The sequence below is a fragment of the Mus pahari genome, chromosome 11 (genome assembly GCF_900095145.1).
Source record: "Mus pahari chromosome 11, PAHARI_EIJ_v1.1, whole genome shotgun sequence".
Classification (NCBI taxonomy): domain Eukaryota; kingdom Metazoa; phylum Chordata; class Mammalia; order Rodentia; family Muridae; genus Mus; species Mus pahari.
In genome coordinates this window covers 45331396-45356667 of record NC_034600.1, presented here as the reverse complement: position 1 = coordinate 45356667, position 25272 = coordinate 45331396, and the positions used below count along the sequence as shown (strand labels likewise).

Sequence of the window (25272 nt, the reverse complement as noted above, 5' to 3'; positions counted from 1 at the left end):
ATATATATATATATATATATATATATATATATATATATATATAAATTTTATCTGATCCCCTTTCTCCTTGTCATTATTCTCAACACATGCAACCCCAACCCTAACTTGGACCTCTTCCATCATCTCCTCCTTCCTTCCCTCCTTCTTGAGTCCAACCTGCAGCTTCAGTTGTCACCCGGTACATCCCTACAAAGCACTCCATCTTATACATACACAGTACATAATATTAAAAGCACCCCTTTCCACAGCTCTAAATCTACCCACTGGCTGCTTCTGATCTCAAGAACTCAGAGTGGGCTAGCCTCCCTGTTCATGGTTTACGTGAAGATACTCCACAGTGTATGGCTCTCTTCTTCTCATGGGACATTCCTACCACTTGTAACCGCACCTTATGTGGCAAAGTTATTAGATTTCTTTACCCTGACCACTACCTACTAATTTGTTTCATCCACAAGTGCAAAAATTTGAATTGTGATCCACATGTTATGAATCAAAACTATAAACATGACACAACCTAGGCTTTGCCCCAAAATCTGGTCATAAACAATTTGAATTTTTGGCCTCTTTAAGGTCATGGTGTACTTAGATGTTTCTATATCTGTACAGCAAAATCACCTCAGAGGAGAGTGTAATCACATAAATTCTCTTGTCAGTTGTTATTTGGTTGTGTTTCAAACCTTATGACAAACATGGACTGTCATACTTTCTGCATGTAACATAGAGATGTTCTAGGATCACACATGATACAGAAACCATCATGTGGCTGGCTGGTAACCATACTCTAGATCCAAAATTGCTGTAGAACAGTGGTTCTAATGTTGCGACCCTCTGATACAGTTCCTCATATTGGAGTGACCTCCAACCGTAAAATTATATTTGTTGCTACTTCATAATTATAATTTTACTACTGTTATGAATCATGATACAAATATGTGTGTTTTCTGATGGTCTTAGTCTACTCCTGTGAAAGGGTCATTTGATCTCCAAAGGAGTCTTGAACTTACTTGTTGAGAACCACTGCTATAGAAGAAGCCAGTTTTCTTCTAGAAGAACCAAGTCTAGTTTCTGGTAGGCAGCTGATAACTGTTTGTATAAATCCATTTCAAGAGGATCTAATGTCCTCATGGGCCCTATCCATTTAGCATGCATACACACACACACACACACACACACACACACACACACACACACACGAATAAAGAAAATAGCAAGCCAGATTAAAGGTTTGGTATCAAGAGGAAGCTCAGTTGAAAAAATTTGAAGAAACTGAACTGAAAGGTTGGAGAATTTGTAAATACATATGCATAATTCTGTGGTGATCATTTTTCAAACCCGAACAAGTGGGAGTGTAAAGTTAAATGTTTTATGCTCACTGTTTCCTGCTCTTTGGTCCATGTGTACTTTACACTATCTAGAGTCATCATCAAAGGTGTGAAGAACTTAATATAATAATCATTACCTTTAATTTTAGAATTTACTTATTTTTAGTAGTGTGTGTGTATGTGCCTGAATGTATGTGTGGAATATGAATGTGTGTGTGTGTTTGTGTTTGTGTGTGTGTGTGTGTGTGTGTGTGTGTACATGTGTACATGCCAGGAAGGACAGACAGACATGTGCAGTATAGAGGACAATTTTTAGAAGCCAATGTTTTCCTTATTCTCTTGGTACCAGATTGGTTAAACTCAAGACTGTAGACTTGCATGACAATTACATTATGTACTAAGGCATCTTACTGGTCTACATCCACGAATTTTTCTATGTAGATTACCTGTAACTTTTATTATAGTCTAAAAAGTGATGGAGACATTAAGAGCTATTTTCACTCCACTTTTGTATTTAAAAAACACAAAGTTTTGGGGAAATTATTTAAGATTGTTTAGCAAATAGGTAATAGGGTCTGAATTTCAGTCAAGATCCTCAGATGCTCAGCCCTGGTTCTTGTCACTCCACACATAACTGTAGGAAAGTGTTACTAAGTAAAAAGGATGCCCAATAAATGAGCATGGCTAGGCTGCACAGTAGTTTCCTCCAAGAATAAAACCTTCAATTTTGGCTGGAAACATATATAATAATACATAGGAAACAAAAGGGAAGCTAAACAACAGGATATTCTAGCACAGGATGTTTATAATGAGGTGAACCACAAGATGTTCAATTGTATGGATGAAACACTCTATTCTGTAGGGAAGCTCATTAAGGTAGGAAGTAAGCAACTCCATGTAGAGGCAGGAAGTCCCTGAAACTGATAGGTTCACTAGCCCTCTCCTTGAGAACATATAAGCAGGGAAAACTGCTGAGAGTCACTCTCAGACAAGCTCAACAGCCTGGATAGCATATAACAAACAAATATAAACCAAGCTGGTTAGAAGAGGCTCAGGTCATCTGGACCCCCAAGAATGGACAACTGTCAACCTATAAAGCTGCCTGCAGGATGGACTGTGTGCTCCATGTTCCCAGATTTCATAAACTGTCACTCCTTCTGGAATGGGATTTTGGTGATGCAGCTGTTTTTACCATTTATGCTCCTGTAAGTGACCCCTTGGCTATGTTCTGTCCATAGCCCAATAAAAACCTAATGGTTCAGCAGGTTAGACTTCAGTTCACTTTGATGGTATTCATTCTTTGGCCTGTTGTCAGTTCCTTATCTGGGTGAGTAGATGATTGTTTCACATCTCCACAATCATAGTGCCATACAACATATTATAAATATAGCATAACTTACTATCAGAATTGGATTGCTGAACTTTAGATCAGCATATACAAATCTCTTTCTCAAAAATGATTTTTAAGCATTGCTAATTGACCTCAGGCAAAGCTAAAAGAATGGCAAGAGACAAGGGTTGGAAATGCTTTCTCATACAGGTTATGCAATTGCTCTCTTTGTATTTTGTAACTGATGATTTGAACATTGTAAACTTCAAAGTAGAATTTCCACTTCAAAGTTCAAAGGAACTTCTTTAAAAAAGCATATTTAAAAACAATCCGTGCTTTATTTGTATATATGACACACAGTAATGAAAGCCATAAGATTGAGAGCCACATTGTTGCTATAACTGAAGGCTACATACCTTTTCTAAGTGGGAAGAAGGAAATAACAAAATAATGATCCTTTAATGTCTGCGATTTGATAGTTTTTAAAGTGTTGTTCTACAGTTGGGATATTTGGGTTTTGTGGTTTCAGAGTTGTATTCTCCTGTTGGTTGAGGTCTCAAATTAATGTGTTTCATCAAGAATATCCTCTTTCAGTTTCCATTCTGAAAACTGTTACCCTGGGTCCCTATTATCACTACCACCAAACCATGGTGATTTCATTACCAAAGGAAATCCAATCAGACATTGTTTATTCCTAAACACCATAGTGCACATTAGGGTTTGCTCTTGGATTTTATGAGTATGGACAAATATAGAATTAATTATATGTATCCATCTCTATAGTATCATACAGAACTGTTTCAATGCCCTAAAAGTCCTGTGTGTTCAAAGTCTGCATAGTTTTAGATTTTCCCAAGTATCATGTGATACTTGATATGAAATTGCTTTTTTTGGACTCACAATATGCACAGTCTTTATGATTGGCTATTGTCACTACATTTCCTCCAAATCAATTCATGGTTTGATAGCTCATTTCTTAGTACTAATGGGTGACATTAATCAGCTATCATCTCAATACACCATCAACCATGTGTCCACTAACTAAAAGGAATATTGAATCTTAACAGTTTCCATGTTCTAGAAAATGGAGAAGAAAGATGCTATCCATTTCAATACACAGTTGTTTATGTGGAGGTTAAATTTCCAACTTGAGTAACTGTCAAGTCATTCAATGGCATAATCATATGGTTCAGTACATTTAATTCCATAGAAATTGACACTGCTTCCAAAGCAATTAATGGTTTCATTTTCCTATCAGCAATGCCTGAAACTTCCTGTGATTCCCGACCCTCCTTAACAGTCATTGCAGTCTAGTTTTACATTGTCCATCGAAAGAGGTGTACACAAGAACAGATAAGCCACCAGCCCACAGAACTCCCTTGGTTCGATTCCTACAAACCCAATCTGCCACCATCCTTTCCCTCCCTAGCACCACCTCCTTTGTTGCATCCCAGTCCAAACTCTGGCAGCTCTCCCCTGATCAAGTTCAGACCACTCCATCCAGAACAGGTAAACTGTCCACCCAAGGAACTCCCTTACTGGCTCAGCTTGGATACCACAAATGGGTGTGCACTATTGTCCTAATCTGCATTTTTCTTATGAAGTAAGAAATAGAAAATATGTTTATACTTTATACCTTCTTTGTTGAGCTATGTTTTAAAGTCTTTCTCAATGTCTCAGGTAACTTCTTTATTGAATTTCAAGACATATTCTTTATATTTTTTTGGACAGTAATTCTTGTAAAATATATATTTTGCAAATAATTTCTTTTAGCTTACGATTTGTCCTTCATTATCTTGACACTGTCTTAGACTAAACAGAAAGTTTTTAATTTGTGTGGAGTGGTACACACAAGTCATGTACCATAGTTTGCAATGTGGAGGCAATTTTATGGAGTCAATTCTCTCTTTCTACCTTAACATGAGCTTGGAGACGAAAGCCAAGTTGGCAGATTTGTGCTCCACATATGATCACCTGCCATTCCATATATGTCAGCCATGGTGAATGCGTAATCATAGTGAATTCCATGAGTGATTCTGTGGCGTGTGTCTTCAATGCCAAATCTAAAAAGTCATCACCAGGGTCAAAATTGTGCAGCTTTCCTCCGACCTTCTTGTCTGGCTTTTATTCCATGGTTCATTTTGAATTTCCTTTCAGGTGAAAACTCTAGGAAAGACTCTTTTCCATATGTTCTTGTATCTGCAAGTTGATCAGAACCATTCAACTGCATCATTAGAGATCGATTTCTGGGCTCTCTACTCTGTACCATAGATGTAGCTCTCTTCCATTAGCATGGCACCCTCTTAATTACTGTATTTTTCTGGTAAACTTTGAATCAGCTTTATTAGTTTCCCAACTTTGTTCTTCAATTATGGTAACTATCCAGTTTTATTGGACATTCATGTAAACTTTGAGTGCGACCGCCCCGCAGCCACACTCAAACCAAGTACTCTTGAAAGGCGGGCTGGGGCTGAAAGAGATTAGCAGGCAAACAAGGAAGGAAGGCTAAGACAACATAGCTGATCAAAGCCCCCAAGTTTACTAAGATTCTGAACTTATATAGAGGGAGGAGGCCCATCCCCCACCACTCCATTCTTGATGCCCTTCGCCAGCTGAAGGTGATCTGCAGGACGCTGTCTCCGGAAGGTCTCAAGGGTCTCAGCAGGTATTGATAATGGTTTGGAGGAAAGCGGTGGCAGGCATAGACAATAGAACCTGCTTTGTAAGTCAGAAGGTTCCACCCCAGGTGGTTCCGTGTGCTTAGTGGCAACAAGGTCTGAATCAGCTGCTTCAAGGCTGGGGGAGGCAACAAACTTTCCTCATCTTAATGAGTCTCCTTATATTAAGTGTATTTTTGCGTCTCTTTCCAATTCTTTAATTTTTATTTGTTTTTTTTTTTTTTTAACTAGATCTTTATAAGCCTTGAATATATGTTGTCAGATTTAAACCTACATTTTTAACTCTAGAGGACACGCTTGTACAGGCTATTACGTTTGTACTTACTCATGACTGAGTGAAGTGGTTAGCTTTTATCTATGCATCCTACAGTCTTGTTCCAGGTATTTATTTCTAATCACTTGGCTTGGGGTTGACCTTCCGGATTTCCTGCCTGTGTCATCACAGTACCATCAGAGAGCAGGCAAGCTCTCCTTCTTTCACCATCCATACCTTGTTCTCTCTTTGCTTGTTTGATTGTGTTATCTATGGTTTTCAGTTTTGTTTTCAAAGGGATCTGTGAGTGTGGACCTCTTTGATGTATCCCAGAGCTTAGTGAGATTGTGTCTTGAATCTTCCCAACAATTTCTTTGTTTTATATATATATATATATATATATATATATATATATGTAATATTATATGTATATAATTATATATTATATATTTTATGTAATTTATGAGACTTCCTTGATGCCACACCTTCCTCAACAATCACTGGTGTCTGGTTTTATTTGGCCCATTCAAATAGGTTTACACAAGAACAGGTAGGCCACCAGTCAATATATATATATATATATATATATATATATATATATATATATATACTGTATAAAATTATATATAGTATTATAATAATATGTAGTATATATATTTATATAGTATATAAAATTATTTATAGATAATAATTTTATATATAACAAAATAAATTTATATAAAATATATAATATAAATTATATATAATATATAATCAAAACTATATTCTTTATTGAAAGTCTCTATCAAGATGAGAATGGTTGCCTATATCCCAAATTAACTGGGGGTTGTTACTATGAATAAGTGTTCATCCCACTTTGCCCAGTGTTATGGTGATATCATCACTTGTTTCTATTTCTGTAGCTTATTTATGTAAAGAGCTTAATGAAATGATTTTAAAATGCATTTATTTATTTTATGGGAGACTACAAACGTCATGGCATCTACATAAGATCAGTTGTCCACTTTTAGGATTTTGTTCTCTTCTTATATCACTTGGGTCTAAGGAATCAAACTCAGGACATCAGGCTGAACAGCAGGTGCCTTTACTGACAGCCTTTACTGATCCAAAACATTGCTTTTGAAAAGTGAACCAGTCATATAGACATAGAGTGAATCTCATTCACTCTGGTGTCTGAATTTTTATTTTTATTCAATTCTTCTAATATTTGAAAAAGGATTCTTCCTCTATATCCTGAGAGATAAGGGTCTCTGCTTCTTTTCTTTTCTTTTCTTTTCTTTTCTTTTCTTTTCTTTTCTTTTCTTTTCTCTGTTTCTTTTCTTGTGATACCTTTTGCTGGTTTTAGAGTTAAGGTCATGCTGGCTTTATAGTACCAGTTAGGGAGAATCCACCTGCTCCTGACATCAGGAAGCAATTGTATAAAGTTGACATAAACTTTTCCTGAATCTACTGGAGCAATTGTACTCACATGTATACTCTCATAGTGAAACACACACATGCACAACCTCATACAGAGATACAAACACGTGCACATACTCAGAGAAAACATACACATGCACAATCCCATACACACATACACACACATGCACATACTCAGAGAAAACACACACATGTACAATCCAATACACACATACATATACATGCACATACTCACTCAGAGAAAACACACACATCAGTGTCCCCATACACAGATATACAGACATGCACATACACACAGAAATACATGCAAGCACATATTCACACATAGAAACACATATGCATATACTCACAAGCAGAAACACATGTATGCACATAATTTTACAATAATCTTTTATAATTCATTAAATGGTCCTTATCAACCTATATGAAATCTGAAAAAGGATATTTGTATTTTTAATAAATAAAAATGTCCAACTTGCTGTTTCTTTGAGATGGAAGTGTGGGTGAACTGTCTGGTAAATACATGTGATGCTTAGGGCACAGGGCAGGCTTTCAAGGAAATAGATGGTGGAGCTGGAGGAAAAAATACAATTGTGGGGGCTGGAGAGATGGCTCAGGAGTTAAGAGCATTGACTGCTCTTCCAGAGGTCCTGAGTTCAATTCTCAGCAACCACAAGGTGGCTCACAACCATCTGTAATGGGATCTGATGCCCACTTCTGGTGGGTCTGAAGAGAGTGAGAGTGTACTCCATACATAAAATATGTAAATAAATCTTAAAAAAATAAAAAGAAACAATTGCATGTAACACAATCATTTCAGTAAGACTGAAGGAACAACAAAATAGATACACAGATGATCCATCCTGAAGGATCTGGAATAAAAGAGGTGGAGACTCTCATGGAAAGATCAGTACCCTAGAGTCAAACTACGGCCACCACAGACACCTGCAAGCTCATACACCTGACAGCAGAATGACCTAAATCAGTTCTATGTGGTCCAGTCCCAGATACATGCTGCTTTAAAAATAAATACGGAGTAAAGTAAAATAAATATGGAGAAATATGAATTTTTATTTATATTTGCATCTCTCAAAAACACTAAAAAGAATTTTAATCCACCAGGCACTCGGAAATGCATTATCAAATGCCTGGTCCTTGATTTCAGCCCTTTAAACTCTTAGCTGGTTTTCCCCCTTCCTTCCCATAGGAATTCAGTGCAGCCTGCCATCTGATGGCATCCCATCTCTGAACCACAACTTCCCTCAAGAAATTCTTCCCACTTGCTTAGCGTTGGGGGCTATTTTAATTAAGAGACCCCCCCTCCCATTTTAACCACTCCTTTCTCTCCCCAAGGTGGCCTGGTGGTGGTGGCAGGACCAATGCCTGTTGTGAATGTCCAACTTGTACTTTTCCCCTCCACTGGTTTCAGACAATGTTATGATTAGACTATGGCCCTAAGGGCCAGCAGAAAAAAGAGAAATAAGCAACTTCAGGAGGTAGAAGGTAGGGGAACCCTCTAGAAGGTACAGGAGACCTGGGAGGTGAGAGAGACTCTCAGGACTCAAAGGGAGGGAAGTGTTCTACATTGGGGAGGGGTGCAGAGTCCACCTCCAGTGGAGGGACAGGACATCAAGTGGAGGGGTAGGGTTGCCATCCCATAGTCAAAAGCTCTGATCCAGAATTGTTCCTGTCTGAAGGAACTGAAGGGACAAAAAATGGAGAAGAGACTGAGAGAAAGGAGGTCCAGTGACAGACCCAAATTAGGATCCAGCTCAAGAGGAGGCTCCCGGGCCGGACACTGTTACTGATGCTGTGGTATGCTTTCAGACAGGAACCTAGCATGGCTCTGAGAGGCCCAAGAAGCAGCTGAAAGAGTCAGATGCAGATACTAGCACCCAGCCAATGGATAGAAGCCAGGGACCCCTGTGGTTAAATTGGAGAAAAGCTGGAAGAAGCTGAGGAGGGGGTCGACTGCATGGAAAGACCAGCAGTCTCAACTGACCCGGACCCCTGAGATCTCTCAGACACTGAGCCACCAACCAGGCAGCATACACCAGTTGATATGAGGCCCCCAACACATATACAGCAGAGGACTGCCCTGGTCTGGGCTCAGTGAGAGAAGATGCACTTAACCTTCAAGAGACTTGAGACCCCAGAGAGTGGGGAGGTCTGGTGAGGTGGAAGTAGGGGTTGGGGGACAATATCTTCTTGGAGATGGGGAAAAGGAGGATGTATGGAATGGGGAGCAGTTGGGAGCAGACTGGGAGGGAGATGAAGACTAGGTTGTAAAAAGAAAGGATTTAAGAATTAAAAAAAAAAATGATTTTCTCCCTTTTTTAAATACATTATCAGCCAGCTAAGTACTGATGACCTAAGGTATCCATTGTGTGTGATGAGTCAAGTTACCTTGTCTATGCCACACAGTACCACCTCTACTAAATTTCCTAGAATGAATTGTAAAGACAGTCCAACCCATCCCATCCCTTTTGGTAGAATTTACTCCTCCCGGGGGGGGGGAGGCTGTTGAGAAAGGCTATTTTAGAGACCATGGTATGGTTTCATCTAACTGCCCTCAGTGACAATATTTTTTTCATGGTCTTGAGAGACTGGTGCACTGCCAAGCATTCAGTAGGGATTGGTTGCATTGAGGGATAAATGGCTTAGGGCTGGTTGTTCTATTCAGATCAACCTACACATGAAAGCACAACATGAAGGAAAGAAACAACAAACACCTGAACAGGTTTCACTTGTACGTCAACCTGTACCCAGGAGTGTGTCAACGTGCTTGTATTACACAGTGATGGGAGCTAAGGCTCTGCTTTAGAACGGTAACTATCCTAGTGTTTCTCTGGACCCAAAGAGTCAAGGGAGTGGCCAGGACCAGGGCTTCCTTTTATGACATTTGCAGGTCGCTGCTTGCTAGTTAGCCTCAGCCAACCAAACTGTCCAGCAAAACTTCCTGTTGTTTTTTTTTTTTTTTTCAGATTCAGTCTGATAAAGGCAGGGTGGGAAGTCACAGAAACCCATGTCCGGTTTCTCACATCTCTGCTGAAGGGAAGTCTGTCTTCATACAGGATGCCATGGCATAAAACACAAACCATCAGAGGTATGCAGCCAGGTGTTCGTTTCCTGTACTTGACAAAAGTTTGCTTACCATGTTTTCAAGTCAATAAACATCCCTCTGTCTTCCGTGTCTGGGCTGTTCCTGTCTGCAGGTCCTTGATCTTCCAGTACATCATGGACCTGAGAGGTGAGGCACACTTGAGCTCTTGATCAGGTTCAACTGCTTCAATAACTGCAGAATAGACTATTAAGTTAAAGGACAAGCCATAAACAACAGTGTCCTGGGAAGCAGCCAGATGTCCAGTCAGTGTTTACTATAATGTAAAGCCTCTAAACCAGGAGGCAGACAAAAGGTCCAAGGTGCCCATCCAGGTTGGTTCCCCCAGCAGCTGCCATCCTGTACATTCAAACAGGATGATGTGTTCAGACTTCTTGGAAATGTCCATTCTGGGTTGGCAAAGAAAAAGAACGTGGGGTAGATAGACTACAACAAAACAAATGGTTTCCAGCTGTTTAAAATTATGCTGCTTAAAAAAGAGATGGGGGGGGGGGAAGAAGAGTCCTTCTGAAATGTATTCTACATTTCCTGGGACTATTACATTTTAGGTAAACTTAAACTTACATGACTTGCTCATTTTAAGTACCGGTCTCTCCAAATTAAGGCTGAGACAGCATAGCGACTGTTGGCAGTCATGCTGGGACAAAGACGCTGTCTTCATAACTTTAATTACCTCCTTTACTTAGTTTAGAAGCTGTGTGCTTTTAAAAACCAAAACACTTGACTTACCACCCAGAAGACTCTGACCACACTAAAAACCATTTGACTCATGGGAAAGCAACGCAGGGTGAGTTGGGACGTGATGCAGGAAACCTAGTAACCATGTGACCATCTGCCAGTCACATGAACTTGGGCACTTCTCTTCAGGTCTCTTGCCTAGCTTTTATATGGAGATGTGTGTCTCTTGATGTGCAATCGATTTTATGACGTTTCTGGCATGGATTGCATTTCTAACATGTCTTAAAATGAACCAAAAACATATAACTAGGTCTCCCGAGTTGGTGGGACTTTCCCAAGACATGTTCTGTGCTTCTTCCCACGCCTCCCCCACGCCTTCTTACGGTAACAGAGTCGGGAAGGCCTTGCTGGTTTCTATTGCTTGGATCTCAGAGTCCGATCTTATTGTGATATTAGTACCTTCTACTTACAAAACTCTCTGCTCCTAAGTTTTTTAAGTCTTTGACATATCAATTCAAATTACAATCATTCATCTAAACACAGAGGGACGTTTAAAATACATGGAATATTTTACAAGCTTTATCTGTTAGATATTATAAAATGTTAAATGGTGAATACTAGTTGTTTGATATTCAACATATAAAAATGTCATAAAATGTTTACAATGTACAAACCCCTCAACACTAAATAGAATGGCTAATATTTATTCTTTTAAAATACCTACTTATATGGCATGAGGTCCTATATCCTAGCAAGTCAGGAGACCTTCAAATGACTCCATGTTGGCCTTTGGGCTTCTGTTTGTTTTTAAAAGGGAAACTCCTACCATCTAAGTCTTTGTTTCTTAAACAGACAAACAGACAGATACACACACACACACACACACACACACACCTTGGCAAATAAAGAGTTGTCTGAGCTAAGTTTGCTGGTGCACAACTTTAATTGCAGTACCCTGAAAGCAGAGGTAGAAAATTCACTCAGTTTAATGCTAACCTCATCTATAGAGTGAATTCCAGGACAGCCGAAGCTTACACAGAGAAACTGTCTTGAAGGGAGGAGGAGGAGGAGACAGTTACTACATCTGATAGATTTTCCTGAAGCATTATTCTAAGATTTAAGCAGAGAAGAATGTCGTAATTCTCTAAAATAGGAGCATATATAATACTTCTCGATTTTCCTACACAATCCTTGTAAATATACTGCCAAGCCCTACTTACTGTGAGAAAAGATTTGAAGGGCCTCAAGCTAGGGACACTTCAGTGTGTCTCTGACACATGAAAAGACTTGCATAATACAGGATACACAAATCCATTTTGTTCAGGAAGGTAGAGAAGTTGGCATTATCAGTTGGTCCAGAGTGTGCTAGCTCTGGAGGGCTATCATTACCTTTATCCTTCAGGCTTGGGCATGCTAGTCTCATCCTTTGAATTCTCCCTGATGTAATAAGTAACAATGTGACATCAGTCTTGTGCAGGCTTAGCCAGATGCTACAGGTTTCTTATCCAGCATTTTTCCCCTTTGCTAAATCAACTATTATTTTATATAAACTGCTATCCACATTACTTCATGGACTATCAGCCATGTGAACATTTTATAAAGTGCATTTGTAAGACATGATTTAATGTTTTAAAGGTTTAACAAAAAGTTTACAAACCTTCCCTAATGGGAATGATAAAATGCAAAATTATATATATTTATTTACACAAGCACACAATTACTTGTACAAAATAGTTCTTAGAAGAAACAAAAACAGCAAAGTTGTTCTAAAATAAAAAGACAGTTGCCAAAAACTATGGCTAAGAAGGTAAATGCCACTTGGGAATGCACCCCCTTACCTTCTGTCATATAGAATTTTTTTTTCCTACAAATGGTACTCAAGTTTTCTTTAAAACACATTCTGTTTACAGATCACCAGAGAGGTCCCCCTCATGTCTCTTGTCTCAGCAAAGCAGGGGCTGCAGAGTTGTCATCTGTCTGTAGGGCAGCTGCAGAGCTTAAGGTGAGAAAGCTGAGGAAAACCAAAAGACAGAACTGAGTCAGAGGTGCTGAGAATGAGGGCTTAGCCCTTGCAAGCTGCTCCTTTATCCCCCAGGAAAGAGTGGGTTGAGTCTTCTTGACTCAGAGGTCAGTTAGGTTCCCTTTTGGCCACATAGAACACTAGCCTGCCCAAGACGAGGACTACATTTCAAAGGGATAGAGATGGCAAGTCTCCAAGAAGTCAATCTACATGTTATTACTTTACAGTGAAAAATAAATCGTTTATATATTTTTTTTATTTCCTAGAAAAGCCGCCATAGGTTGATTATTCAGAATTCAGATGTGCATAAAGCCCCAAGTTGTAAAGCCCAGATTCGTACCCAGGCCACTAGACTCCAAAGTGTAAGCTCTACATTCTGTAGTAAGAAATCACCACTACCTCCAGCACCTCCCCCAAACTTAACAATCCCAATAGTCACTATTTGATTCACAATCCATCTAAAAGTAAGAGGAGCGTGGTGGTTTAAATAGCCAAGGTCCCCATAGGCTCATATATTTGAATCCTTGGTTGCTAGGAAGTGTCATTCTTAGGAGCCATGGCCTTGTTGGAGGAAGGGTGTGTCTCTGGAGGGGAGCTTTGAAATTTCAGATGCACAGACCAGGCCCAGTGTCTCTCTTTCTCTCTTCCTGCTGCCTTCCTATGCGGATGTAGAATCCTTGGCTCCTTCTCCAGCACCAGGTCTGCCTGAGTGTCCCCACAGTTACTGCCATGACAATAAGGAACCGAGATTCTAATCTGTAAGCCAGCCTCAGTTAAAGGTTTTCCTTTCTAAGAGTTGCCTCGGTCATAATTTTCTCTCTGAAGCAATAACAACCCTGAGACAAGGAATAATTGCTAGAAACTTGGGAAATGGTATCAAAAAAGAGGCTTAGTAAAGCTATACAATAAATAGTGACATTAAGTGTTAACATACATATAGTAAAATATATTACACTAAGTAATATCTATTTGTGCACACACATAATAGCGCTTTGTTCTCAAAATACCCTATGAGTTACACCTTAATCTCATCATTCTACAAATCTAGTGACGGAAACTCAGCTTTACTTACTAATGACATCCTTTTGACTGGATTCCCCATTCTTGGTATAAACCTTTCGAGGCTCAAGGTAGGTGAAAGACTGTGAAAACCAAAATAAGTAGAAAACAGGAAAGAAAAGTCACAGATCATCTCCTTTGCTGCAGTCAATAGCTACTGGGCACCAAGAACATCAGAGCACTGATCCTATGTCAGCTGTTAAAGTGCCCCATGGGTGAGCAGATCCACCTGGGTCTATACTTTGGTTTCTCTATGAAGTCAGCAGGATGCAGTACATTGTTGATTCTGAATCATCTAGTGATGATAAAATACTTTCAAGAAAATGTGCTTATGAGAAGAAAATACGAGGCAGTTTTCCATTTGGTAGGAGCGACATATTATGTTAAAAGGATTTCTTATGGAAAAGACTTTCCTCTGTGTCCTCAGTGACTAACACAGTGGTTGGCATGTCATAGGTTCTCCAAAAGCCATCAGTTAAGTTTTTAAATTGAGGAGACTGCCTCTTCCTTTTGAAGTCACATCACATTTACCCTGGCTTATGAATATCCAGGTCCATTGATTTCCACTGTCCAAAGGCCAAATGTTGCTGAGTACTGTGACACATGTATCCAATTTACAATTTACCGACTTGCCTAACAGTGAGTATGCGCACATGTGTCATCTATCACACTGGGTGCTAATCTTCTAGTATTAATGCTGCTTATCGTTGACAGCTGTTACCTTGAGTTTACCCCATGACAAAACCCAGGCAAGCAGATAAATGCACAGTATTTCCTGCATCTTGTAAATTGCCTATGAACACGAACAGAGCCCATTTCTGTTTAAGGAACAGCTTAGTTGTATTTCTCCTCAAATTACAGGATTCAAAATTTATCAGGGCTTACATAATTCCAAATGCTTCTTTAATGATGTAGCAACGAAACAGGTTAAGGCTAAATTTAATATAAATGAGTCAGACTTCCCAAATAATTGCTAAAACAAGAAAGCACTGTGCTCAAACAGAAGCAAAAGCCTTTTAAAATGCAAGCCAAGTTTAAACTTTGGGTTGGTCAAATTATGAGAACAGTTGTTCCATTGTGAGACTTCTGTATCTTATCATGAAACACCATGGTTAGCAGTTATTCTGCATTCTAGGTATCCCATGACATCCCGAATCCATTATTTAAACACCGAATGATGAATGCCTACAAGTCTCTAGAGCAATCTACTAGACAAGACCCTAGGTATTAGAAAAATGTAAATCATTGAAACCAGTAGAACTTACTTTTGTGAGTTAACTTGATAAAGTAAATCTATTTCAGTCTCAAAAAAAAAAAACAAAACAAAAAAAAAAAAAAACAAACAAAAAAAACTCTCTGAAACCTATTTCCTAATTCTTACCTATTGCTTAAACATGACACTTTAATTGTGAGGGGTGGGGGAAACGATCTACTGTGGACAGCAGCTTCCCATGCTAAGAATACCCTGGGCCCTCTTCACCACTCCAATTGAATGTGGGATTTCAAGAAGACCTCTGCCAGACTCCAGCTAAGCTGCAATATTTAGTCTCTTTTTAAAATTTTTTTATTGGTTGTTTCATTCTTTTACATTTCAAATGTTATCCCCCTTCTCAGCTTTCCCTCGGAAAAACTCCCTCTCCCACCCCACCCCTGCTTCTATGAGGGTGCTCCCCTACCCACCCACCCACTCCCTCCTCACTGCCCTAGCATTCCCCTACACTGGGACATCAAGCCTTCCCAGGATCAAGGGCCTCCCCTCCCACTGATGCCGGATAAGGCCATCCTCTGCTACATATGCAGCTGGAGCCATGGGTCCCTCCGTGTATGTCCTTTGGTTGGTGGTTGTCTTAGGGTTTTACTGCCGTGAACAGACACCATGACCAAGGCAAGTCTTACCAGGACATTTAATTGGGGCTGCCTTACAGGTTCAGAGGTACAGTCCATTATGATCAAGGTGGGAGCATGGCAGTATCCAGGCAGGCATGGTCCAGGCAGAGGTGAGAGCTCTACATCTTCATCTGAAGGCTGCCAGTGGAAGACTGACTTCCAGGCATCTAGCATCTAGGGTGAGGGTCTTAAGCCCATGCCCACAGAAACACAACTACACCAACAAGGCCATGCCTACTTATAGTGTCACTTCCTGGGCTAAGCATATACAAAACACCACAGTGATTTAGTCCCTGGGAGCTCTGGGGGCGGGGACGGGGGGGGGGGTCTGGTTGGTTAATACTGTTGTTCTTCCTATGGGGTTGCAAACCTGCAAGAGGCTCCCAGGACCCAACAGGGATATTACCTGAAATACCCAACAGTCACGCAGCAGTGTCTGGCAAAGCTCGGTGGGAAGCAGTATTCTGTTCCTTGCTCTTCATTGTTGGGATTCAGTTTATTTGATGGAGTCTCTGCCGTCACCACGACTGTCCCAAGCGCACTCATGAAACAACCACCCATTCAGTCTAAGGCTGGGGCTGTCTCGTTCCAGTTCGCAATGCGAAAGGTGAGATCTGAATGGAAAAAGTGAAGGTAAAACGTTATGTGTCCAGAAAAAGACCAGATTATGCCCCTGTGAAGTCCTCAGCTGAAGAGGATGAAGAATTTCAGTTCATTAAGAAAGCTAAGGATCAAGAAGCAGGGCCTGAGGAACAGGAGGAGGATTCATCCAGTGACCCCCCCCCCCCCCCCTTCGGCGTTTACAGAACCGCACTAGTGAAGATGTGGAGGAGAGACTGGCTCGACACAGAAAAATGATGGAACCTGAAGTAGTAGGAGAAGTTAGAGCGGCACCGTGACATGATGCGTCAGTGAGCACAGGAGAGAAAAAAATGAAGAGATGAAAGTCATGGAGGTAGAAGATGCGGGACACTCTGAGGTGGAGTCTGAGGAGTAAGTACACAGACAGCGAAGGTGAAATGGAGCCTGTCTTCATTCGGAAGAAGGATCAGGTGACAGTTCAAGAACGAAAAGCTGAAGCCCTGAAACAGAAGGAGCCGGAACAGGAAGCAAAGCATATGGCTAAGAAGCAATGCAAGTACACACCCAAAATTGTAGAAGAGACCAAGAAAGAGCTAGAGGAGAACAAGCGGTCCCTTGCCGCCCTGGATGCACTCAATACAGATGATGAAAATGAGGAGGAGGAGTTCGAGGCGTGAAAAGTCCGAGAGCTCAAAAGAATCAAGTGCAACAGAGAAGACCAAGAAGCGCTTGAAAAGGAGAAAGCGGACATTGAACGCTTGAGAAACCTGACTGAGGAGGAAAGGCAGGCTGAACTTCGGACAAAGGGCAAAGTCATTACCAACAAAGCTGTAGTATCACCGAGGTGCCTTCCCCATGGATGAGGATGAAGATGTCTACAAGAGAGATTTTAGTGCCCCTACTCTTGAGGACCATTTCGACAAAACCATTCGTCCAAAAGTCATGCAGGTCAAGAATTTTGGAAGGTCTGGACGCACCAAGTACACCCACCTTGTAGATTAAGATACCACTTCCTTGGCTCTGCATGGGGCCAAGAGAGTGCCCAGAACACAAAATTCGTTAAACCGAAGGCAACAGGGGTCCCAGATGTAGTTGAATGACCCTCTACCAAGAAGATGAAAACCACCTAGGCTTTGACTACTTGCTCCAACTGTGGGTTACAAGGGGATCTGGTCCTCAATTGTCTTTAACCATCATTAACATAGTTCTTGTATAGAACTTTCCAGACTCGAGGCCGATGACTTGTGTTTGAAGGTGTTTTGTAAGAGTTTTGGGCTCATTCGGAGAAACTCGCAGAAAAGCACTAACCAGGTAGGATTAAAGGCTTCCCCGCTCAAAACTATTTCTGAGAATTCTTAGGTTTCTCTACCATAGCTTCCCATATGGACTTGGGACTATTCTGAGTTTGTTTGTCCAGCCTGGATCAGAAACCTGGGCATGCGAATGGATGGTGCATTACTTCTTCCTTAGGGTTAGGAGGAGGCTATGAGGAAATCCAAGCTCAGTCTGACCTGTTTTTGCATTTGGGGTGTTGCATCTACTTTTCTAAGTAAATATACTTTTTGATCTGTTAAAAAACAAAAAAAAAAGGTCACGGTCTCTTTTTTCCCCCATTCTCACTTCTTCCTTCTCTCTCCCAGAGGCTACCTCTGTCCCCATTAAACCACATGAGACCTGTCACATGGTGTGGTTTTTTTTTTAATTGGGACCCACCACTGCCTAGTCCTATCATTAATATTAAAACCATGAAAAATTAAAAACGGATGAAAAACAAAAGCAAGAAAGCAGAAAAGGCAGACTCGTGGAGTTATGCTTTTTCAAAGGGCGTGTGTGCAACACAAGAGGAAATAAGAGCAAACCCAGTAACTGCAGAGTCCAAAGCCAGCACCAGTGTCATCGGGGACAGTGACATCCCTCATGTCACCTTATCTCCTAGCATGAAAAGAAACAGAAGCAAAGGCCAGGGCCTCTCCTCAATAAGCAGCCAGAAAACCAGCTCTGAAAGAAACAAAGATGCACTGCTTGTAGGGACTTGCTTAAAATGACAGGAATTTAGATAGAAAAGTCACTGGTAAGTGAACTTCTAATAGATATTTTTAAAATAGAGGCTGGAGGGAAAATGGGAAATGGAAGAGCGATGTAATCGTATTTCACTTAAAATGTGTAAAAACATAATAAAAATCAGTAGAGAAAATTTAAAATAATTACATTTTAATCTCCATAATACTGAATAGAGAAAACAGGTCCAGAAACCAAAGCAACAGCAAACAGCACTATTTAGCCATCAAATGAACAAAGAGTTGACAATATTGATATGAAGTAGTGCTTAACAAGAAGGGAGAGTGGAAATTTAGAAATTCTATCTCTCACTCTAAAGTGATATAAACTGTCAAGAGGAAACCTGTGTCCCCAGACAATGAGACATAACGCATCTTAACCTAGAATGTCAGCCTACGCCCACAGGAACAAAGAGGCAGCTTCCTGAGGAGCTCCTCTTGTGCCTTAGAGTTACTCTTGTGATGAAAGAGTGAGCAAAAGCCTCTTGGGGAGGAAAGGCCTCATTTCACTCACAGTTCCATGAAAAGTCACCAAAAGCAGGGAGGGCAGGAACAGGGCAGAATCCTGGAGGCAGGAGCTGAAGCATGGAGGCTGCTTCTTACTGGATTGCTCCCCCTGTGTCTGACTCAGCCTGCTTTCTTATAGAACCCAGGACCACCAGCCCCAGGACAGCACCGCCCACAATAAGCTGGGCCCTCCCTCCCATATCAATCTCCAATTTTTAAAATGTCCTACAAGCTTGTCTACAGTCTAATTTAATGAAAGCATTTTCTCAAGTGAGGGTCCCTCATTTCCAATAGCCCTAGCTTGTGTCAATTTGACAAAATAATAATAATAATAATAATAATAATAATAATAATAATAGCACAGATACCTCCCTCCACAGGAAGCCTGTCATTGTTCCAGCTCACAGTACCTTAAAGAGTTACAGACTCTTGACAGCTCCCCTCCTCAATCAAGATAATCAAGGTGACACAGCTTCCGAGTCTCTCTCAAAAGAATGAGCTGGGAGTAGCACTCATTGCAACCGTCTAATTCAGGAAGTATCAGCTAAGGTGCTTGCTGGGTGGTCTGATTTCAGGATCCCTCATAAGGAGGGCCATTTAAGAAAAGGCTAAATGAAGTATGGCTTTGATTATAGAACAATCAGCTTCCGTGACACCTCCTGAGACACTTCACTTGAAGCTGCTCTTGCCACTGTAGGCAGGAGCTATGCCACCTTAAGCAGGAGCAGTTCCACCTAAAGTGGGAGCTATTCCACCTTAAGCAGAAGCAGATCCACCTTGGGCAGGGGTTATTTCCCCAATTAGACAGGTACTATTCAGATTGATCATAGCAAACACCACACATTTTCCTCTGTTCCCTATCGATCACAGTGAGTACAAGCCGATCTCCTTCTGCATTTCAGTAAAAGAGACTGTTTAAAGGATTTTCAACTGTGCTAAACCCAGACATGTTCATCCGTTCACCAGACGGCTGACCACCTAGGTTCAAAGGAACACTGCTTTTGAAAGCCGTTTTCTTTTATTCTCAGTCTATGAACACAGTCCAGGCAAGTCTGTATTTACACATGATGTTTTTACGGAAGAAGACATGCTCCTTGTCTCCATCACTAGACAGGTTGGAGGCGCGTTGACTGGCTTGTTTGACATTTTTTTCAGAAATAGTGTTTGAAAATTATCTCTAAATAACTGACCACAAATGTAGAACTAGGCAATCCTGATTGCATTCCCCTTCCTACACTGCCTCACTGTTCTGCACACCAGACTTTACTAGTTAAACCCTCTTAGAACACAGTGGGGTTTTCACAAGGGTTACCCTTTGTAGACACTGTTCCACTCTTGGCAGCTGATCATACTGCACCCGACAGAAGTCTTGCCCTGTTAGCTCAATGAAACTTGAAACTGAAAGGTCTTTTTCAAAAATACAACACTGGAGGTTGCTTGGCACGATCCAACACTGCTAAGCCATATTATTTGGCCTCAGATTAATTTATCATTTTAAGGATCAAAAATCAATCTATGGGGTTGGTGAGATGGTTCAATGGGTATGATGCTTTTCTACGGTTAAAAAACAAAAGCTACATGTTGTTGAAAGGAACAGTACAAAGTTACTTCTTTCGCTAGTCTAATCTTCAAACCCTTCAGAGACTTAAGAAGGATATATTATAATCTAAATGGACTAGTTATCAAGCAAAATGACAGACTTATACATTCCCTAGAAGGATACCCTACTAGGTTCCTAAATATGCACCTCAGGTGTTTGTTCTTGGGTCTGAAACCCAACGTTTGTACCATGCACTGCAATCCCAGCAATGGAGAGGCAGAGATGGGTGGATTCCTAGGGATCCCTGGCCAGGGAATCAAACTCACTTACCAAGATCCCTGCCAATGAAGGACCCTGTCTCAAAAAAATGGAAGACAGCACCTGAAGTTTTCCTATGGCGTCTGCTCATACCTGCATGCACATGTGCCAGCGAGCACTCGCACGCGGACTTTATTTTCACTCTTCTATATGTTTTCAATAGTAGAATCTTAACACTATTTTAATACTCATATTCCAACCTCAGATATGTTCTGTAAAGATGAGACAAACTTTTCCTACTTTAATGAGTTTTTTTGTTTTTATGGCTATGATCACTCACCCAAGCAACTCTGTCCTAATTTAAGATGTGTTTGATTTACTATAATGTTGTTGGAGCCTTAATCACTTCTGGGGGAGTCTGGAGTTAATATTTGTAAGATAGTTATTCATGTTTTGTGAAAAAGAATCATTCTTCACATTTGTCCAGTTCATAACTGTAGCAGTTGTTCAGCTTGGAATCTTTGAGATGAAATTAAGACAACATTTCTCTTATAGCTCAGACCCCATACCATAATATAAGCTAAGCCCTAACTCCTCCTCCTTGGGAACATAATATTTTGCCTTGAAGATGGCTGACTAGATTGGAGAGTCAAAGACAATCCTCCGCCCACTCCTCTCCTCTAAAGGGACCGGTTAAGATGGTGACATCGATATTAACTCTCCAGGCCTTGGGAAGCTATTCCACAAAAAAACATCATCTGTTTCCTGCTTCAGCCTGAAATCTCATTTGCAGTTGAGTGGCCTGCTCCTGGGTTCATGGCTTTCTTATCTCTTCAGCTCCCATCTGCAGCTGCACGCCTGGTAATTCTGTAAAGGCAACCTGATGTCCGCCCGCCTCTGGGTTTCACCTATTTTATTGTTCCTCTGACTCAACTATAATCTCCTGTCTTTTGTCATCTAAATTTTTTGTATGCTTATGGTTCTGTCTCTGCTGGTTTGGGTTTTTAGCCTTAAATAACAGCGGCACCCTCTGTGAGTCAGCCCAACCCCCACCTCTGTTTTCAGATTCTCTCCATATGTCCCCCCTCTACCTCCTTTCTTGCTTTCTTTCCAGGTTAACACCTTCATTCTTTCTACACCCTGACTGGGGATAACTGACTAAACTAGACAAATTGATTAGCTGCAGGTTCAGTGAGAGAGCTTGTCTTAAAAACTAAGACAGAGGAACAATTGAGGAACATACCTAAGGAGGACCTCTGGCTTCCACATGCATACATATATAGACACACATGAACACATGTGCTCAAGTGCACGTGCACGCACACACACACACACACACACACACACACACACAGAAGGAAGTATCAAGCTGACAGTACAGCTCAGTGATAGAGTACTTGCTTAGAACAAAGACCCTGGGTTTGATCTCCAGCACTGAAAAACAATAGTGATAAAAATAAGGGATAAAAATCAAATTAGCAAAAAGACTAGAAAGTTGACTAACATTTTGCAGACAGTTTGATCAGAGTTGTACACTTGTGCTCACATGTTTCCTAGCCTTAGAAATTCATAGGTACTGTGATCAAGCATCTGGTAGGAACTTTTAAATTATTAAACATGACATAAAATTGCTAGCCAGCAGTTATAAGACAGGTACTTTCCAGTTTCTCTAACTATAATACATCCATCCCCCTGCCTGCATGATCCTTCAATTACTGTTTTGCATTCTCCAACAATATCTAGTCAAACCTGTACTTCATTCCCAAAACACTGCTGCCAAACCCCACTCCTTTACCCACTACCATAGTTTTCCATGAGTCATCATCCAAAACGTGAGGTGACTGTAGAAGTGCAGACCCTACTTCCAGTAAGATAAATCACTCATAACAATTAGAAAGCACATTGCACTCAAACCTAATTAAAAAAAAAAAAAAAAAGAAAGAAATCCACCACTTTGCTTTGGTCTGAAGAATGCTTGGGCCGGAGACATGGCTCAGTAGTTAAAAGTACTGGCTGCTCTTCCAGAAGTCCTGAGTTCAGTTCCCAACCACCACATGGTAGTTCACACTCATCTGTAATGGGGTCTGATGCCCTCTTCTGGTGTGTCAGCAACAGCGTTCTCATAAAAATAAATGAACACAATTTTTAAAATATATTTGTTTCATTTGAATATTTTCATTAGAGATATCTCTAAAGGATTGGAAGATATAAAAGTTAGATAATACTAATATATAAGGGGTAGCTAAAACCCTGTGTCACATAGTATTTACAAGAGACACAATACCTCATTAAAGGTAAAGATCATTATTAGAGAGGCAAGAAACATATGGCTTTTCATGGGCTTCTTAAAAATCACTTCTTAAAAATCACATAAAAACAAAATCACTTATGATATATATATATATATATATATATATATATATATATATATATATCATAAATGTGTACAAGGGTATTGAGGAGAGAAAGCAAGCCTCATAAATACGGACTGTATTAAGTAGAAGCTTTTGTTATCCCTCAGGGGATGACAGAATTTCTAAGTGTAAGAATAATTTTAAAAGTTACTCTTAAGTTTTATGCATCTTATCAAGCACTCTGTGCAACACACATGACTATATTAGTCTTCTTAGCCTAACATTGATATTTAATGTCCTCAACTCTTGCTAAAATTGTAATATGGCTAAATAGTTCCCTGGCACTTTAAACATATGGATAGGAAAGGACACAAACACCATACAATCTTAATATTAATTTTACAGATGGAAAAACTGAACCTGAATAAGGTGAATCAACATCTCACGGCTCACAAAGACAATTGCTTCTCAATTCCTTGGGCATTGACTTTTCAATGGGAGGAAGCAGCTATGGTTTTGTGATTTGCTTCCACAGTGTGGAGGCCACGTCTGCACATGATGTCCATGTGTTCCTCTAGCCTGGAGTGGTGGATAAATTTACATTGTTTCCAGAATGGCAAAATGCCAAGACTTTACATTTTCCTTGTGGGTGTCCTAGCATCTGACATATATTTAGTCACTGAATGTGCCAGGCCTTGTGCTCTGCACTTCATTCACACCTTTTCACCTTGTCTTTGCGATGACCTTTTATGGATACTTCTGCCCCCATTCTGCATAGAGGAGGAGGATATTGGTGAAATGCGTGCTCTAGCCTAGCTAATGTAAGAAGGAGGTGATACAATGCAACATTTAAACACAGGCAGTCTAATGACTAAGGTTTTCTGTGCTTTCTTCCATCACCAAATGTCTGTGTCATAGTCCAGGGATAAAAGATGGAAACAAGTCAAAGACAAGCCAAATTGTGGGAATAATCATGCAACAGTCAACATGGTACCTAAGCATTTGCTTCGAAAAACCAATGTAGACTCAACCTGAAGTCCTTCCAGGATATGCTCAGTATTGTTTCCATTTGGGGTAGGGGGAGAATATAGAAATATACTAACACAGGCTTTCCTTATATAATCTCCAGGATCAATTGTAGAAAGCCTGATGATCTTGGGAAAGCCTGGATATCAATTTGGGGTATTACCTCATTGAAATAACATACCCTAGTTTGTATATTAAATCTAGTCTGCTAGCATAAACTGTTTTAACTTTAATACTATATATGTATTATTTAATACTATATATGTATTTGCTTCCATGTATGTCTGTGTACCATATACATGCAGTACCCAAGGTGGCCAGAAAAAGGGAATCCGATTCTATGGGGCTAGAGTTACAGAATGTGTAAGCTGCCATGTGGATACTGGGAATCGCAGGGGTCTTGCAGAAGAGATGCCAGTGCTGTTCTCCTTCACCACTTTCCAGTCCCATAACAAGTGTGTGTGTGTGTGTGCGCGTGTGTGTGTGTGTTCTGCTTGTTTGTTTTGCTACTTTTTTATATTAAGTTCTGAACCCCCCCAAAAGGTTGGAGAATTGTACCTGCAAATTGTTGGAAACCCTGAAATGCAATACTGCTTTGAGCTTGAAAAATCCCTTTGATGTGGCCTAATTTCCTAAAGTTCCCAAGAATGGATTTCACCTTAATAAACACCACGTCTCTACTTTTCACACAGTCTGGGATGGAGCAGAGAAGAGGCAGGATCATGTCCAAGCAGTCACTTTGAGGTGGGTAGTAATAACCAATTTCAGTTTACTAGGACTCAAGCTGAACTTAATGATAGACCCAAGAAAGAGGATGGTATCTGCCCATCGGCTTTCAAACTGCTCTTCAAGATCCAGGTCTCCACGAGAAATAATACCATCGGACAGGCTGGTTCCATCATTCCTGGCCCTGGGACTCTTCAGAAGTTCCCCATTAATCTCCACATTTTACAGTTTGTTTGTTTTTCTTTTGTTTCTAAAATTCATGGGCAACTACTGGCATCAGACTATTATGGGAATCTCACTACCTTTTCTCTCCACGAATAAATGAGGGGAGGTAGGGAAATGCATTAATAATGCGATTATGTTGCCATGGGAGGGGAACTCAAACTGTTCATAGGCCTTCAATTAGAAAAACACCTTGTTAACCCAATCACAAAAGAAGTCACTAGATATGTACT

General features: G+C 40.4%; 1 pseudogene; it reads left to right on the top strand.

Moving 5' to 3' along the window:
• Window positions 1-17479, top strand: part of LOC110328884 — a 48584-nt pseudogene extending 31105 nt beyond the window's left edge.
• Window positions 17480-25272: the final 7793 nt, after the last annotated feature.